This window comes from Theropithecus gelada, chromosome 17 (assembly GCF_003255815.1).
Source record: "Theropithecus gelada isolate Dixy chromosome 17, Tgel_1.0, whole genome shotgun sequence".
NCBI lineage: Eukaryota > Metazoa > Chordata > Mammalia > Primates > Cercopithecidae > Theropithecus > Theropithecus gelada.
This window is the reverse complement of record NC_037685.1, coordinates 78,067,650-78,085,702: the sequence shown is the minus strand read 5'-3', so window position 1 is coordinate 78,085,702 and position 18,053 is coordinate 78,067,650.

Below are 18,053 nucleotides of genomic sequence, written 5' to 3'. Positions count from 1 at the left end.
TTAATCACAAGCTATATATAAGGCACTAACTGTAGCTATAAAGGAGAGAAACAAATGAGAAACACAGGCATTATACAACTAATTCTAAGTGTGATACATGTCATGGAGAAGTGCAGGTGCTTCACAATAACAGAACCACAGTCTCAAGGCCACACACGCCTACACTGACTCAGCGACTCCTCTGCCCATGTAGCCCCTTTTGGTAGGGGAGATGATTCATTACATAGATGATGAAGTGGGGTTCCCAGGATTTAGGGGTTTGCCTAAAGTTTTGAAATGCAAGGTTTTTAATTCACAGAGTTGGATCTAGATGTTACCAACCATTCCAATTTGCCTGGGGCTGAGAAGTTTCTCGGGATACAAGATTTCCAGTCTTGGGCAAAGTAGAAAGGTCATTCACCCAAATCCATTTCAATTCCCTTTCCAAATCGACCAGTATTTATAGTTTCTTTTTAAAGTTTTTTTACCATTTATTTTATATCACAGCACTTTCTGGGCATTGTCAATGTACTCAATGAGCAATTCACAAAAGAGAAAATAAAATTCTCCAGTGATTAATGAAAAACATGTAATCAAATCTAGTTGTACCCAACAAACTATACGTTACTCTAGCAGATCTTACAAAGGTCTTACTGGGTTTTTAAATTATCATTTTATTTACATATGTAGTATACAAATTCCATTGTAAACACAATTAGCAGTCTCCTGAAAACAACAGCATATTGATGGCAGTGCTTCAACTGTAGCCCAAATTTCTACATAAAGTTTTGTACCGTTGTTACGGCATTCAGGTTTCCCTACTTTGTATTAGATTTTCCTCATATTTTCAATCATTTTCCGTTTTCAGAAATGTTTTCCTGTCTTTATCTTCAAAGAGAGCCATTTCATCTAATCATCTATGTGATCTTTTTTCTAACGTCTTCTAAATGTTTCATTAGCAATTTCCTGCAGTTTCTCGGAGTCCTTCTTGAGAGGCAGCACAAGGTGGTTAAAAACTCAGACCCTGATTCAGGGCATGGATTCAAGTCCTATTCTACTTTCTTTCTAGGTGACCTTGGAAAAGTTGTTACAATGCTCTGTACCTGAGATTCCTCATCTGTAAAATGCAAATAATCATAGTACTACTTTATGAAGTTGTTCTAAGAATTCAGTGATTTTTATACATCAGAGGATGTAAAGCAATTCCTGGCACATAGTATGTACCTACGTGTGTTAGCTAATGTTATTTTTCATATAAGGTTCAGTACTTTTTATACTTTTAAGATTTTAAGATTAGAAATCTAAGATGTTTTATTAACAGAAACGCATACAATTCTTAGAATACATATACCATGTTATTTAAAAATAGATGAAACTGATTTAATGTTACATTTTAAAGAAAATACTAGATTCATTTCACAGTATGTGATGTGATAATGGAGGATGGGGTGCTCACTAGTATGCACAGGACATTTAGATCGAGAACTCAAGGGAGAAGTTTGGGAATATGGGTGATAGTTGACAGTAGTCATGGAAATGGATGAGCATGGTCCTCTAGCTCTACTTTGCAGAGCTAGAAGAGAAGCGATCCCAGAGAGAATCCCAGGAAGAAATGGAGGAAAGAGATCCTAAGGGAGATGAGAAAGAAAAACTAGAAAAGTGTGTCTGTTCAGAGGTGAATGTTGAATTTTGCACATAGTCATATGAGTTAAGCATTCAGCACCCACTTTGAAGATACCAACAGTTTGATTCATCACTAGTCATCTTGGTTAAAAAAAAAAGTGAGGTCTAGTGATGAAGGCAGAAGCAAGGCTACAGCAGGCATAGGAATGAATGGTAAGGGAGGAAGTAAAAACAGCAATGTCAGCAACTCTTTTCAGAGCTAGAAAGGAAGAGAGACTGTGATAAAAGAGGATTAGTACTGAAGAAATGTGGCCAATTCTCCTTCTTACAATGGTGGTAGAAACAAGGTAGGATACCTTTGGCAGATCTCTAAACTGGGAAAAGTACGGAGTTGAGACCCTGTGGGAAGCCATGTCAGGGAAAATGAGAGGACAAATGGATGGCCATTAAGACCCAGAATAAAAACAGAGATTCAAACTGGGTGTATCGAACTGGGGATCTAAGATCAAAGCAGTCTAAAGTTAAAAGCGGTGAAGAAGTGTAGGATAATTCAGGAATTGCCTAGAGCAGAATTCAATTTTTGCAGGAGGTTCTTTGTGACACCTGCCATACACATACGTGGCTAACTTAGAAAGAATAGCATGGACTAGCAGGCTGAGAGAATAAATATGAAGACTTGGCAATTTTAGATTCATAGAATGTTGAAGTTGAAAGAAGTTATAGAGGCTACAGAGTTAAAGTTCTCCTATTTATCAATTTACAAGTGCATGCTGTCATATAATAATTGCTTGTTAACTATAGTGTACCATGCATGATGCTACATGCTGGACATTTGTTCAGAATAGCTGTATAGTAGTTTTACCTATAGGGTCTGTGGTACAGATTCTACTTTCTTGGTTTTTGATGAGCCCAATAATTTTGTTCAGAAATTATTCCATTTTTGGTTTAATTCAATGTCTTCCTTTTCCTAACAGCTTTGACACCATCGACCTTTGACACAGTTCTCTGCTTGTTATTTTTCTATCCTTCTAATGTTGCAGATTCACTAATTGGAAATCAACAGACAAAACTTCTCCCCTAGTTATCCTTTATCTGCTCAGAGTGAATCCCATTTTCCCTCTAAATCCATGCTGCCTTAGCACTCACCACTGACAACCAAGAATAAGCCCTTAAGTGAAATGGATTGAATGACTGAATTCAGGAAATGAATAAGGATGCAAATATTAGTCAATAAAATAACTCAAGAGGAAGGTTAAAAATGACACCATTTTGTACAATGTTATCTTCTATTGGTTCTTCTCCTGTGAATTTTTTTTTCACATCAGCAAATAAGCTTTTGGCTTTCAAAATTAACATTTAATAGGAAGGAAGGAACACACAACACTAACCACTCCAACGAGCATTTATCAGGTAACTGGAATTAGTAAAGTGTGACCACACAAAAATGGGCATTTTTCAATTGATAATACAAAAACAAACAATATCTAAATCCAAGAAAATGGCTGGCCTGGCCTCTCTCATCTGGTCCTACATAATAGGGATGACACATCGAAAGCACATTCTGTCCTGGGAGCTACCATCAAACAGGACATTAACAAACAGAAGCTTGTCTAAAGGATAGAAAAGCTTCTATACCCTGAGAAGGAGCTGAAAGCAGCCTGTGACAAAGAGTTGGAAACCTGGTGACAATTTAGTTTAAAGAGGACAGATTTAAGGAGTTAAGGCTAAAGGAGCAGCTCATTAGCCTTCTTCAAAAATTCCAAGGACTATGATGAGAATGCAATTTTCCAAGTAGTGATGGAAAAAAAAACAAAAACAAAAAACTCTGACAGGAAATTTTAGTTCTTGCATGTTTTGTTGCTTTTTGTTATTTGTAATACCTGCTGCCTTCTAAGAAGGATAGATTCTGGTACCTGGAGGCTTCTTTGTTTGCTGAACACCAAGTGGCTCTGGGGATAAAAAGAAATGACTAAACTCATTGAATAAGAATGGGAGACAGTCATAATGACTCGGAGACAGGACTGAGCCCAAAGGTAACAGGATCCATGGAGATGTGTAGCCCATTCCTATCACGGGCGAACATTTGAAGAAAGAAAAGACGACCTAGTACATGGCAGCCGAAGGGAAACTTTAAGAGCTACAAAAATAAAATAATTCTTTTTCAAAATAAATTGTATGCTTAAAAAATAGTACAAAAATGTTTACAATAAAATACGGTTTTCTACCGCACTATTCCTTATCCTATAATGAAACTCCATTACAGGGAAATAACTTTTCAATATTTCTGGTTTTGTTTCTTCTTCTGTTTTCATGCACCATACTTACATTTTAAATATTATACTTTTATATTATCTGTTAATTTATAAGCTTTAAAAATTACCTGTTACTCTTATGACTGTATTTAATAGGTTTAAAATTCTTCATTTCCCTCCACCAGTATTGAAGGAATTAATGAAATCAACTATAACCTAATAGTAGCAGTAATAGAAATTTTAATATCCTCTTAAAGTTGCTGCAAAATGTGACCCCCTCTTAAAGTTGCTGCAAAATGTAACTTGAAAACATTCAAGTTAAAAGAGAATATTAACAGCCTGCCTTCTCTCTGTGGACAGTGGACCTTATCTATACTCCCCAACTCAACATTCCTCAAAATTTATTACAGGCCCAGCAAGTTCCTGCACGGCTGCAGTGTCACAAGACCTATAAGTTTAGGTTGCAAGACATGTTTCTCTTAAGATGTAAGAAATGTTGTAATGCTGCCTTTGTTTTTTGCTTCTGTAACTTGCTTCCCACCTCACGTAGTTCCCACCCGAAGATGTTTAAAAGTAGGAAAAATCCTCTGTTTGGGGCTCAGACTTTCTGGACGTATGTCTGGTTGAGCCAGTGATCACCTTAATTTAATAAACTCTCCTGAACCTTTTTCAGTCTCTCCTGTCTTTGATCTGCAACATTTCTGGGGGCTTATCTCGGATTGGAGATGGCAGATTTTCTGTCTCCCTTGCCTGTGGGCTAGAGCCCCAGGACATGGGAGACCAGGGTCCTTGGTGCCGCTGGGAGAGTTTCAGTCCAGAAGGAGAATGGCCATTCCACGTTCTGGAGCCCTCCCTGACAGCGCAAATGGAACTGGTAGAAAGGGTTGCAGGACAGTCACAGGGGCAGGACTCAGACATCAGAACCATGGTAAGGTTTGGCCCCTAAGGAAAGGCCCGTCCCATAAGGATGGGAGGGGAGACTGATCACCTCTCAGGGCATGATGACTATTCCGACCCGAGGGGGTTGGGACAATGGGAGAGGCCCATTGATTCGGACAAAACTCACACCCTAACTGACACCAGACATGGGTGGGGCTCGCAAGTCGGTCAGAAAGGAAAACTGTTTTGGGGATGGGGGAGGTGTGTGAAAGAGACAATCTCAGGAGAGACCAACGCAGGGCGTGACGTGGGGAGGCACGGATCTCTTAGCATGGACTGTGTGCTCCGAGGCGAGTGTGGGAAAAACCAGACCTAGGACACTGCATATGACCCATAGGATCAGTTCCACGGCTGCAGCTAGCTGTGACACGAATTAATGCAAGCTTCTGGCCAAGCAGCGTCTGAACCTCCTGTAATAGGACCCGTTGTGGTAGATCCGAGAGTGAAAGCGTGCCATGAGGGAGGAAACGGGAGGAAAAGCATCAAAGCCTACTCCACTGGAGTACATGCTGAAAACTTTAAAAAAGGTTTTAATGGTGATTATGGGATTAAGCTAACTCCACAGAAACTGAGAACCCTTTGTGAGATAGACTGGCCATCTTTTAATGCAGTGTGGCCGGCTGAGGGGACAACAGACAGGCAGATAATTGGTAGAGTGTTTCGGTTGGTCACCAGGCTTGAAGAACAGCCTGGGCACCCAGATCAATTTCTGTATATTGACTCATGGCTAAGTGTAATTCAGACCCACTCTAAGTGGCTGCAGGCCTGCTTTGAGACCTACTGTAAGACTCTAATGGCCGGGACAAAGCCAGGGACCACAGAAAGAGACTGCAAGGCATCAGAAAAAGAAAAGGAGTCACAGGGAAAGTAGAAAAAACCTCTCCTACAGGCCCAACCTGAAGTGTTAGAGAGTCCACCCCCTATGCACCAATTTATCCATCCCCTGGCAAGACTTGGACAGGAGAATACCCCAGCTGCCTCCAGAGACTCAGACTCAGAAGAAAGCACCCCTCAGGCAACAAAGCACAGAGAGCAGCCAGAGCCCTTGCCTGAAAAGCCAAGGCAGGAACTCCAGGGGGATGAGGTCGGCCACCTTAGGTCGGGCCATACCTGAGCAATGCAGATGCCCCTTTGAGAAACAGTGGGACAAATTTATTTGAATGCACAGAATGAAGTCCAGGGAGGAGAAGAGCTCTTCGTTTATCAGCCCTTCTCTACTACTGATCTCTTAAATTGGAGACAACATACTCGCTCCTACACAGAGAAGCCTCAGGCTCTTATAGATCTAATGCAGTCCATTTTCCTAACTCATAATCCTACCTCAGCTGATTGCAAACAACTTCTTCTGTCATTATTTAATCTAGAAGAGCGCCATAGAGTTATACAAGCTGCTCTCCAGTGGCTGGAGAACGATATGCCTGTAGGCACAGGAGATATCAGGCAGTATGTACAACAAGCACTCCCAAGAGAGGCTGACCCAGGCTGGGACCCTAACCAGGCTCAAGGGCTACAAAGTTTGCAGCAGTATTGAGAGGCACCTCTAAGTGCAATAAAGGCTGGAGGGAAAAAGGCCACCAATATTGGAAAGGTCTCAGAGGTCCACCAGAAGCCAGATGAAAGTCCCAGTGAATTTTATGAGAGGCTCTGTGAGGCTTACTGACTTTACACAGCATTTGACCCAGAGGCTGCAAGTAATCAGTGTATGGTTAATGAAGCATTTGTAACCCAGGCACAAGGAGACATAAAGTAAAAGCTTCAGAAGTTAGAAGGGTTTGAAGGCATGAATGTTACCCAGTTTATCCAAGTGGCTTCTAAGGCGTTTGTAAATCGGGATAAGGCCAAGAGAGAAGCTAGATGCAGATCTAAAGAAAAGGGCAGACTTGCTGGCGGCAGCCTTAGTTGGAAGAGAAATTGGTTTTGTGAGAGGACGTGGTCGTGGTCACATTCATGGTAGAGGACTAGGTAGGCAAAACCAGGAAGCTAAGCCAGGACGAGAGGGCTGACCTGGGCTTGAGAGAGATTAATGTGTGAGATGCAAGCAGATGGAACACCGGAAGAATGAATGCCCAGAAACAGAAAAGGATAGAGGCAACAATCATGGACAAAACGACTGGCCAGAACCCCCTGCCACCAGTCAAGGGGTTCAGAAGTCAGACATGGATTTATTCGGACTGGCAGGAATCAATGATTATTATGAGGACTCAGACAGACTGGGCTCCATTTAATTAGGCCCCAAGGAGCCTATGGTCTCAATGGAGGTAGAGGGCTGTAAAACAGACTTTATGGTCGATACTGGTGCAGAGCACTCAGTAGTAACTCAAGCAACTGGGCCATTGTCTAAAAATCATGTCAATATAATTGGATCAGAGGGGGCATCGCTGCCTTTCTAACTCTAGGATGTTAAGATATCAAGGGCTTTTGTGTGAAAACCCCTACATAACCAGCCACACTGCTGCCAATTGTGTGAAAACCCCTACATAACCAGCCACACTGCTGCCAACTGAATGGACAGAGCATGGAAAGCCTTCGTTGGTGGCCCAGGGTATCACTGCTGTATGGAAACAGTGGATGAGGTTTCCTCAAGCTGAAAAGACTTAAAGGACCAGCCCTTAAAAGACCCAGATGTGGCCGGGCATGGTGGCTCACGCCTGTAATCCCAGCACTTTGGGAGGCCAAGGCGGGCAGATCATGAGTTCAGGAGATCCAGATCATCCTGGCTAACATGGTGAAACTCCATCTCCACTAAAAAATACAAAAACATTAGCTGGGTGTGGTGGCGGGTGCCTGTAGTACCAGCTACTCGGGAGGCTGAGGCAGGAGAATGGCATGAACCCAGGAGGTAGAGCTTACAGTGAGCCAAGATCATGCCACTGCACTGCAGCCTGGGTGACAGAGCAAGACTCCATCTCAAAAAACAAAACAAAAAAACCCAGATGTTGAATACTTTACTGACAGAAGCAGCTTCATATCTGAAGGTGTCAGAGGGGCTGGATATGTAGTGGTAACACTGAATTCAGTAGCTGAAACCCACACTCTGCCAGTCAGAACTTTGGCCCAAAGAGCTGAGCTAATAGCTCTCACTAAAGCGTTGCTCTTGGCCAAAGGAAAGTCAGTAAACATCTATACTGATTCAAGGTATGCTTTTGCCACTTTGCATGCCCATGGAGCCATATATAAGGAAAGAGGATCATTAACATCTAAAGGAAAGGAAATCAAAAATAAAAAGGAAATAGAGCAGCTCTTAGAAGCCATATGGGCTCCAAAAGAAGTAGCAGTCATCCATTGCAAAGAGCATCAAACAGGAGGAGGTGCCGAGACTAGAGGAAACAGAAAGGCAGACAGAGAAGCCAAAAGAGCTGCAATGATAGAGGTTCACTCTGATGGTAGTTTCTTTTGCTGTGCAAAAGCTCTTTCATTTAATTAGATCCCATTTGTCAATTTTCACTTTTGTTGCAATTGCTTTTGACATTTTCATCATGAAATCTTTGCCCATGCCTATGTCCTGAATGATATTACCTAGGTTTTCTTCTAGGTTTTTTTTTTTTTTTTTTTTTTTTTTTTTTTTTTTTTTTAATGATTTTGGGTTTTACATTTAAGTATTTAACCATCTTGAGTGAATTTTTGAATAAGATGTAAGGAAAAGGTTTGGTTTCAGTTTTCTGCATATGGCTAGCCTGTTTTCCCAGAACCATTTATTAAATAGGGAATCCTTTTCTCCATTGCCTGTTTTTGTCAGGTTTGTCGAAGATCAGATGGTTGTAGATGTTGGTGTTATTTCTGAGGTCTCTGTTCTGTTACTTATTGTCTTCTGCTAGATTTGGATTCATTTGCTCTTGCTTCTCTAGTTCTTTAAATTGTGATATTAGGGTATTGATTTTAGATCTTTCTAGCTTTCTCATGTGGGCATTTAGTGCTATACATTTCCCTCTTAATGCTGTTTTAGCTGTGTCCCAGAGGTTCTGGTGCATTGTCATTTTGTTCTCATTGGTTTCAAAGAATTTCTTGATTTCTGCCTTAATTTTGTTATTTACCCAGGAGTCATTCAGAAGCAGGTTGTCCAATTTCCATGAGTTATGTGGTTTTCAGTGAGGTTTTTAAAATTGTTATTATACTTTAAGTTCTGGGATACATGTACAGAGCGTGCAGTTTTATCACATAGGTATACACGTGCCATGTTGGTTTGCTGCACCCAACAATTCATTATTTACATTATGTATTCCTTAATCCTGAGTTCTCCTTTGATTGCACTGTGGTTTGAGAGACTGTTTATGATTTCAGTTTTTTTACATTTGCTGAGGAGTGTTTTACTTCCAATTATGTGGTCAATTTCAGAATAAGAGCCATGTGGCACTGAGAAGAACGTATATTCTGCTGATTTGGGGTGAAGAATTCTGCAGATGTCTATTAGGTCCACTTGATCCAGAGCTGAGTTCAAGTCCTGAATATCTTTTAATTTTCTGTTTCATTGATCTAATATAGATGATAGTGTATTACAGTCTCCCAGTACTGTTGTGTGGGAGTCTAAGTTTCTTTATAGGTCTCTAAGAACTTGTTTTATGAATTTGGATTCCCCTGTATTGGGTGTTTGTATTTTTAGGATACTTAGCTATTCTTGTTAAATTGATTCCTTTACTATTATGTAATGCCCTTCTTTGTCTTTTTTGATCTTTATTGGTTTAAAGTCTGTTTTATCAGAGACTAGGATTGCAAACCCTGTTTGTTTGTTTTGCTTTCCATTTGCTTGGTAAGTATTCCTCCATCCCTTTATTTTGAGCATCTTTGCACGTGAGATGAGTCTCCTGAATACAGCACACTGATGGTTTCTTGGCTCTTTATCCAATTTGCCAGTCTGTGTCTTTCCATTGGGGCATTTAGCCCATGTGCATTTAAGGTTGATATTGTTATGTGTGAATTTGATCCTGTTATCATGATGCTAGGTGGTTATTTTGCACAATAGTTGATGCAGTCTCTTCATAGTGTCATTGGTCTTTATATTTTGGTGTGTTTTTGCAGTGACCGGTACTGGATTTTTCTTTCCATATTAAGTGTTTCCTTCAGGAGATCTTGCAAGGCAGGCCTGGTGGTGATGAAATCCCTTGGCATTTGCTTGTCTGGAAGGGATTTTATTTCACCTTTGCTTATGAAGCTTAGTTTGGCTGGATATGAAATTCTGGGTTGAAAATTCTTTTAAGAATGTTGAATATTGGCCCCCAATGTCCAATGGCTTATAGGGTTTCTGCTGAGAGATCTGCTGTTAGTCTGATGGGCTTCCCTTTTTTAGGTGACCTGACCCTTCTCTCTGGCTGCCCTTAACATTTTTTCCTCCATTTTGACCTTGGAGAATCTGAGGATTATGTGTCTTGGGGTTCATCTTCTCATGGAGTATCTTAGTGATGTTCTCTGTATTTCCTCAATTTGAATGTTGGCCTGTCTTGCTAAGTTGGGGAAGTTCTCCTGGATAATATCCGAAGTGTGTTTTCCAACTTGGTTCCAGTCTCCCTGTCTCTTTCAGGTACTCCAATCAATTATAGGTTCAGTCTTTTTACATAGTCCCATATTTCTTGGAGGTTTTGTTCATTCCTTTTCATTGTTTTTTCTCTAATCTTGTCTGCATGCCTTATTTCAGCAAGATGGTCTTCTTCTGCTTGATCAGTTTGGCTATTGATAGTTGTGTATGCTTCACAAAGTTCTTGTGCTGTGTTTTTCAGTTCCATCAGGTCATGTATGTTCCTCTCTAACCTGATTATTCCAGTTAGCAGCTCCTGTAACCTTTTATCAAGGTTCTTAGCTTCTTTGCATTGGGTTAGAACATGCTCCTTTAGCTCAGTGGAGTTTGTTATTACCCATCTTCTGAAGTCTACTTCTGTCAATTTGTCCATCCCATCTTCTGTGCCGCTCTGTGCCCTTGCTAGAGAGGTGCTACAATCATTTGGAGAAGAAGAGGCCTCTGGCCTTTTGGATTTTCAGCATTTTTTTGTTGATTCTTTCTCATTTTCATGAGTTTGTTTAGTTTTGATCTTTGAGGCTACTGATCTTGGGATGAAGTTTTTGTGGGGACTTTTTTGTTGATGCTGTTGTTGTTGCTTTCTGTTTGTTTTTCTTTCAATTATCAGTTCCCTCTTCTGTAGGGCTGCTCTGGTTTGCTGGGGTTCACTTCAGGCCGTATTCATCTGGTTCATTCCCACACCTGGAGATGTCACTTAAGGAGGTTTGAGAACAGCAAAGATGAGTGCCTCGGCCGGGCGCGGTGGCTCAAGCCTGTAATCCCAGCACTTTGGGAGGCCGAGGCGGGTGGATCACGAGGTCAGGAGATCGAGACCATCCTGGCTAACATGGTGAAACCCTGTCTCTACTAAAAATACAAAAAAAAAAAAACTAGCCGGGTGTGGTGGCGGGCGCCTGTAGTCCCAGCTACTCGGAGGCTGAGGCAGGAGAATGGCGTGAACCTGGGAGGCAGAGCTTGCAGTGAGCCGAGATCGCGCCACTGCACTCCAGCCTGGGTGACACAGCGCGAGACTCCGTCTCAAAAAAAAAAAAAAGATGAGTGCCTCCCTCCTTCTTCTGGGATTTCTGATCTTCAGGGGTACCAACCTGATGCCAGTAGGAATGCTCCTGTTTAGAGTGTCTGACAGCCCCTGTTGGAGGGTCTCACTCAGTTGGGTAGCACAGGGAGCATGACCCATTTGATGAACATTTTGGCTGTCCCTTGATGGAGGAGGTGTGTTTCACTGGGGGGAAAACCTATTGGCCTGGACTGTCTGGATTCCTCAGAACTAGCAGGAGGAAAGACTAAGTCTGCTGGCGTGTCCGGAGTTTGTTCCTTCCAGTAGGTTCACGGTTTCACTGAATTCAAGAATGAAGTTGTGAACCATCGCAGTGAATGTTACAGCTCTTAAAGGTGGTGTGTCCATAGTTTGTTCCTTCAGATGTGTCCAGAGTCTCTTCCTTCCAGTGAGTTCGTGGTCTTACTGACTTCAAGAATGAAGCTGCAGACCTTTGCGGTGTTACAGCTCTCAAAAGTGGCATGGACCCAAAGAGTGAGCAGCAGCAAGATTTATTGTGAAGACCAAAAGAACAAAGCTTCCACAGCATGGAAGGGGACCCAACTGGGTTGCCGCTGCTGGCTGGGGTGGCCAACTTTTATTCCCTTGCTTGTCCCCACCCACATCCTGCTGATTGGTCCATTTTACAAACCTCTAGCTAGCCACAAAGTGCTGATTGGTGCATTTTTACAGAGCACTGATTGGTGCATTTTACAAACCTCTAGCTAGCCACAGAGCGCTGATTGGTGCACTTTACAATACTAGCTATGGAGTGCTGATTGGTGAATTTTACAATCCTCTTGTAAGACAGGAAAGTTCTCCAAGTCCCCACCCAACCCAGAAGTCCAACTGGTCTCACCTCTCACTGGTCTGCAGAGACTACAGCCACCCCTCCCCCTAGGGGCTCAGGCCCAGGGAGATCAGAGTTCTGTCCCTGAGCCCATGGCTGGAGTTGTTGGAGTTCCATCATTATCTTTAAGATTCTTTATTTTATAATCACAACTTACTTTTACATTTAATTTTCTTCCACACCACCCTGGACTCCAGCCACACTCAGCTATTGCTATCCTCCAAATATACCAGTCTAGTTTGGGCATCTATTCACATGATATTTTTCTGAGACAGAAATAACCTCTGTTACTTTACTGTTTCAATGTTATGCTGATTATACGTTTGCAGCATTCATCTTTGTGAAAACAAGATCACTCTTTGAAATGGAGAATATAACTTTACCTGAAATATGAGCTCAGGCAATGTGTCAGTCATCATCATTCCCAAAGTCCTTTAAGAAGTATACCCTTTGGGCCCAAAATTATAAGGCAACGAATTATACTCCCAGTCTTCCCCTAGAGAAATGAAGGCCCAGGAGATCTGCTCCCATGTGGTGGGGAGACAAAAAGTGAGAACCCAGGCAGGCCCTTGAGATGTTCCAAGTTTTAAGGATTACAGAGTACTATCCTCAGGCTAGGTATCAGCCAAGACAGGAGAGCCCTGCCAATTCTTAACACAATTATGAGAGACCATTGTTTTGGACAAAGCTCATGTACCAGACCCCAGCAGACTAGGCCAAACAAAAATGAAGTCGCTCATGCTAAATGTGACATGATCAAACTGAAACTTTAAGGAAATAGATAGATCCTATACTATCTATTAAAATAAAAACTTCAGACAATTTTTAAAAATTTCCTTTGAGTTGCAGTATTCTTTGGACACAAATAATGAAGGATCCTTCTCCAGGAGACACAAGACTGTGAAAAATGTCCTTAAGACACCTGAAGGGACACCTGCACTTCTGATAGGTCCTGGTGTCACCTAATACCTAGTTGCAAACTGAAATGGGCAATAGAAGGTTAGATTAACCCACATGGAGGACACAAACCCAGATCTCAGCATCCAGTCCTGCAACCTGGAGGACTCTGTGATCTCTAAGTGGATGAACTAGACCTCTGCTGCCTCACCGGATATCCCTTTTCCTTTGTCTCCAGGAATCAGTAGGAAGAGAAGCGAAGCAGTGTGTCCTGAATGCCACTTCTGGGCCAGGCATGGTTCTAGGCACTTTACCTATGTTCACTCACTTCTCATAAAACTCATGTTTCCATTTCACACAGTAAGATGAGGCTCCAAAGAGTTACATCATTTGTAGTAAATGGAATATGAGGATTCAAACCTCCCTGACTCCAAAGTCCTGCCTCTGGCTTATTGCACACCAATTCCCCTAAGCCAGGATGATGATATTGCAGTGCAGCTCTCACAAAAAGCCCAGGGTGGTGAGAAGGGTGGCTGCTGGCTCTCTCCCTGGACTCCAAAGGCAGTTGACAGTTTCCTAACATCCATAAATATAATTGAACGCAGCCTCCACATTTTTTGAGATCTGTACTCTTTGACAAAGCTCATTCATTTAGTCATAGCCTAATCGTGAGCTCTTTACCGGGAAATTCAACTTTTGGTGGAACCAGAGACATGGCACTGATCCTCTGTATCTGTATTAGTTTGTGTTTATTGAATTACTTATGTACCACTCCAGGAAACACCAGTATTAATATTTTGACCTGGCAAATGGTGAAAATGATTAACTCAGTAATGTGAAACTATTGATGCAAATTTGCAACTCGAATTAGAACACAGACTGAGATCAAAAGTCAGTCTGCTGTTTGCTCTTTTGAGTACTGTTTCATGGAAAGTTAAGGATGAAAGTAAATCAAATCAAGAGTGGTTCCATTCTTTAAACCTTCAGAGACTTAATGGGATGTTTAGTTAAGTGCCTCAATGCACATAAATAGCTGTACACTCAGCAACATGGTTCCGATGTCGAGATTAGATTTACCAGTCTTTGTTTATACATGCAAAGTCAAATAGAGGACTGATGCAATTATCAGTATAATTCAGGCCAACTGTTTTCTACATGAATATTTAGCTGGTCATTACTAAGTGGGGGAAGTTTTTTGCTACCATTCCTCTAATTGTCTTATATCTCTATTTTATATTTGTCAGATACAGCCTCAAGATAAGCAGCCAAGATCCCACTTTTCAGCGCAATCAATTAGTATGTCATTTAGCCTCTTCAAGCTCCCCTCTTGCCTTTCTGAAAATGGACATAAACTATTAGGTTGCTGCAAAAGTAATTTCAGTTTATATGCCTTACAAAGGTTTTGCTTTTGATCTCTACATTGACTCCATCTGCACAACCCTGGAAAGGAGGTTAATAAAGAATTGCAGCAATTGAAGAATCTCCTGTTCTCCTCAATTCTCACCACTCCTCATAATACCTTCTTGAATTCGAAGCAAAATGTGTGATTTAAATACAATCAGTATAAGGTTAAATATTTCCCTCCAACAAATAGTCCATCATGCATCTTTGGAGATTCTCCTTGAATTGTGTGTGAAACTGGGTGTTCTTGACAGTTAAATGAAATCTAACGGTGACATGGCCTATATTTGGCCCTTAGAAAACAAAGGGTCATAGCTTTTTCTTTCAGATTGTTGAAGAGATGGAACAGTTGTTACGATCTCTTGAGAACTGTATGTAAGTTGTTGAAAAAACTGCACCTCTGTAAGTGTCTAACTTAATCCCTTTAGCAATGGAGAAGATCGTGATCAAGAGCAGGATTTACTAAAGATTATGTCCAAATTCTTGACTACCCAAACCTTATTCCTGCAGAATATATTCTTTATGTGCCTTCTTAGGGAGAAATCAGGAATGAAAACATTTTATATTTATGTAACACAAAAGATTATGTCCAAATTCTTGACTACCGAAACCCTATTCCTCCAGAATATATTCTTTATGTGCCTTCTTAGGAAGAAACTCAAGAATGAAGACATTTTATATTTGTGTAACACTCTTTTATAAAGCACTTTAACATGTATTGTCTCATTTTGCCTTCTTAACAGCCCTCTGATATGGACAGGGAATACTGCCTACAGTTTATAAAGAGAAACTGAGGCCCAAAGAGGTTAAATAGTGGCTTGTCCACAATCACAAAATTAATAAGAGAAGATGGGGACACAAGATCATACTTCCTAAGTCCAAATTTAGTGATGTGTCTATTCTTCCTCACTAGCTCTCTGCACATAAAATGTCAGTAGAGAGGGGACTATCAAAACTGATCCCTTCATTCATACCCCAAACATCAGCATCATACAGTATGCCAGGTAACAAACCTATGCATGTACCCCAAATCTAAAATAAAATGGGAAAAAATTAATAAATTATTATTATTTTAAATGGATTCCTTCACATCTTGGATTTTATTTTTTAAAAGTCAGACATTTCAAGATCTTGAGACTTAATAAAGCCTTTAAGAAATTAGTAAGATTGTGTTTAATTACTAGAAATGAATTTCTTCTCTCATTTGCTCTGCAACTGTAAGGCATAAGTAACCTAAAAGAGCTTACTTCCTGAATAGCCTGCAAGACCGATGGGTCATCAATAAGACCCTGAATAAAGCCAGCTGTTGACTGAGTGCCAGTTCCATTCTATGTAGCTTGGCATTTTTCACAAATGTGATACAAGTTTCCTTTTGCTTTATTTCTCTATCTCCTTATGCAACTGACCTTAAGTGATTGTATAACAGTGCAAGACTGATTCAGTGCACTGCTCTTTCCTACTTAGTATTATTAGAAGCTATTGGAGAAACACTGCTGACGTTCTCCAAAAAGGAAGCTTTTAATATTCTATTTAAAGATCTTGTTGTGTTTTTCTGGGAGAAGGAATAAAAGATAAAAATGTAACACATGAGATTTTAAAATGCTAATTGATTTTTGTGAAAAATGTTCATCCCAGGAATGTTTTCCGTGGTGAGCTAGGAAAAAAATAAGTATAATTAATACATGAATCATGCACAACAGGTGTGCTATAGAGAACATATTACCAAAGATATTGGTATGGACAAGTAAAGTCATTTTCTTAAAATTCCTAACTAAAATGATGTAAGAGGAGGAAATTAAGTCATACTCTAAAGTGCCACTATTTTGTAAAAGTAAAATAACTTTTATTGGAGTTTCTCTCTAGGGACTTAACAGTTGCACATATGAAAATACTTCTAAAACTTAAAAAATATATATTTCACTCAGTGATCAGAGAGTGCCATTAAAGTTACTGATATAAGTAGGAGCTAAACAATGGGTACATATGAACATAATGATGGAAAAAAAACAGACACTAGGGACTCTAAAGAGGGGAGGTTGAAATGGAGGTGAGGGTTGAACAACTACCTATTGGATACAATGCTTACTGTTTGGGTGATGGGTACACTGGAATCCCAACCCCCACCATTAAACAATGTATCCACGTAAGAAGCCTGCACATACACTTCTAATTTAAAAGAAAATAAAATCTTTTAATGTTCTCGATATGCTTCACAAGAGAAAGAATTGCAGCATCCAGGCGAGCTGTTTATACAACCAACCAAACAACACCAGGGATTTTTAAAAACACTAACAAAGTAAGGCCACCAACATTTTTGTTTTGTTTTGTTTTTGATCTTGTGATGGCCACACATCAGGGCCACTGTGCAAGGCTGCAGTAGCCATGACTTTCTTCTTTCCCTAAAATTTATCTGATTCCCTAAGGCAGGCACTATGGAATTGTCACTACTCCACACTAGTATCCTGAGCTCCCAGCTTTGACAAACACTCATTTTTACCTTTCAGACTTCCTTGGTTCTTTCCCCTTGTTTAGCAATTCCAATCTGTGAGAGATTTATTTCACACAGATTTATTTACTTTATGGTGATTGATACCATCAACCTCAGCCCTCAGTAAAGATGCTTTCCTTTTTGCTTCACCATCTTCTGTTCATCCTATCCACAGTACAGTTACCTTATCCATTTTGAAGCTAGAGTATCTGAACCACATATGTTAAGAATTAGCACCTAAACAGTAATAGACAAATCATTGTCTCCTAAGAGAATCCTATAAAGTTTAAAGGAAACCCTACTTTGTATGTTTGAGATATGAATTTGAAGAGTTCTACCAAATTGGAAGCTCTACTAGCAACCAATTTTCTTTCTCTGCACATAAACTTGGGTCTCTATAGAGTATGGGCCAGCTCTATTTTGGGGGCTAAGCTCTGCTTTCATCTTCTGGCAACTCATTTGTAAAGCTGTAGATAAACTGGAAAGGCTTGCAGGAAAACAAGAAGAATGATTCATAGCTTGGATGAAATGATTCGTTAGAGGAGTATATAGGAATTTGTACATATACAAGTTGTTCTAGCAAATCTAAAGTAATTTCATAGCCACATATCTTATAAGTGAATAATGAGGAAGGCATATGAACATTTTTGATTGGTTAAAAGGAAATTAACCCAAAAGAGGAGTTGTCTTTATCAAAAAAAAAAAAAAAAAAAAAAGGAGGAGGAGGAGGAAAGAAAGAAGAAGAAATCAAACCACAGAAGTTCTTCCCTCGGTGCCCAAATTTGATCATATTGAGACTTACAGTTGCACGGATAAAAATAAAGAAACTACTGTTAAAGAATAAAAACAAAACAGAAATATAGCATAGTATACCTGCATGTCAAGGACCCAAACAAGATTCAAATATACAATTTGTGTAAGCGAATTTCCAAATAGGCACACACACACAAGAATAAACTTATCAGAATGTAATAGGCAAAAAAGAGGGGAAGAGCAGAAATACCTTCTCTTGAAAATAATTCACCCAAATACATTGACACAATGTCTGAGATTTCTTAAAGTAGTCCAAGGGAAGTGAGTAG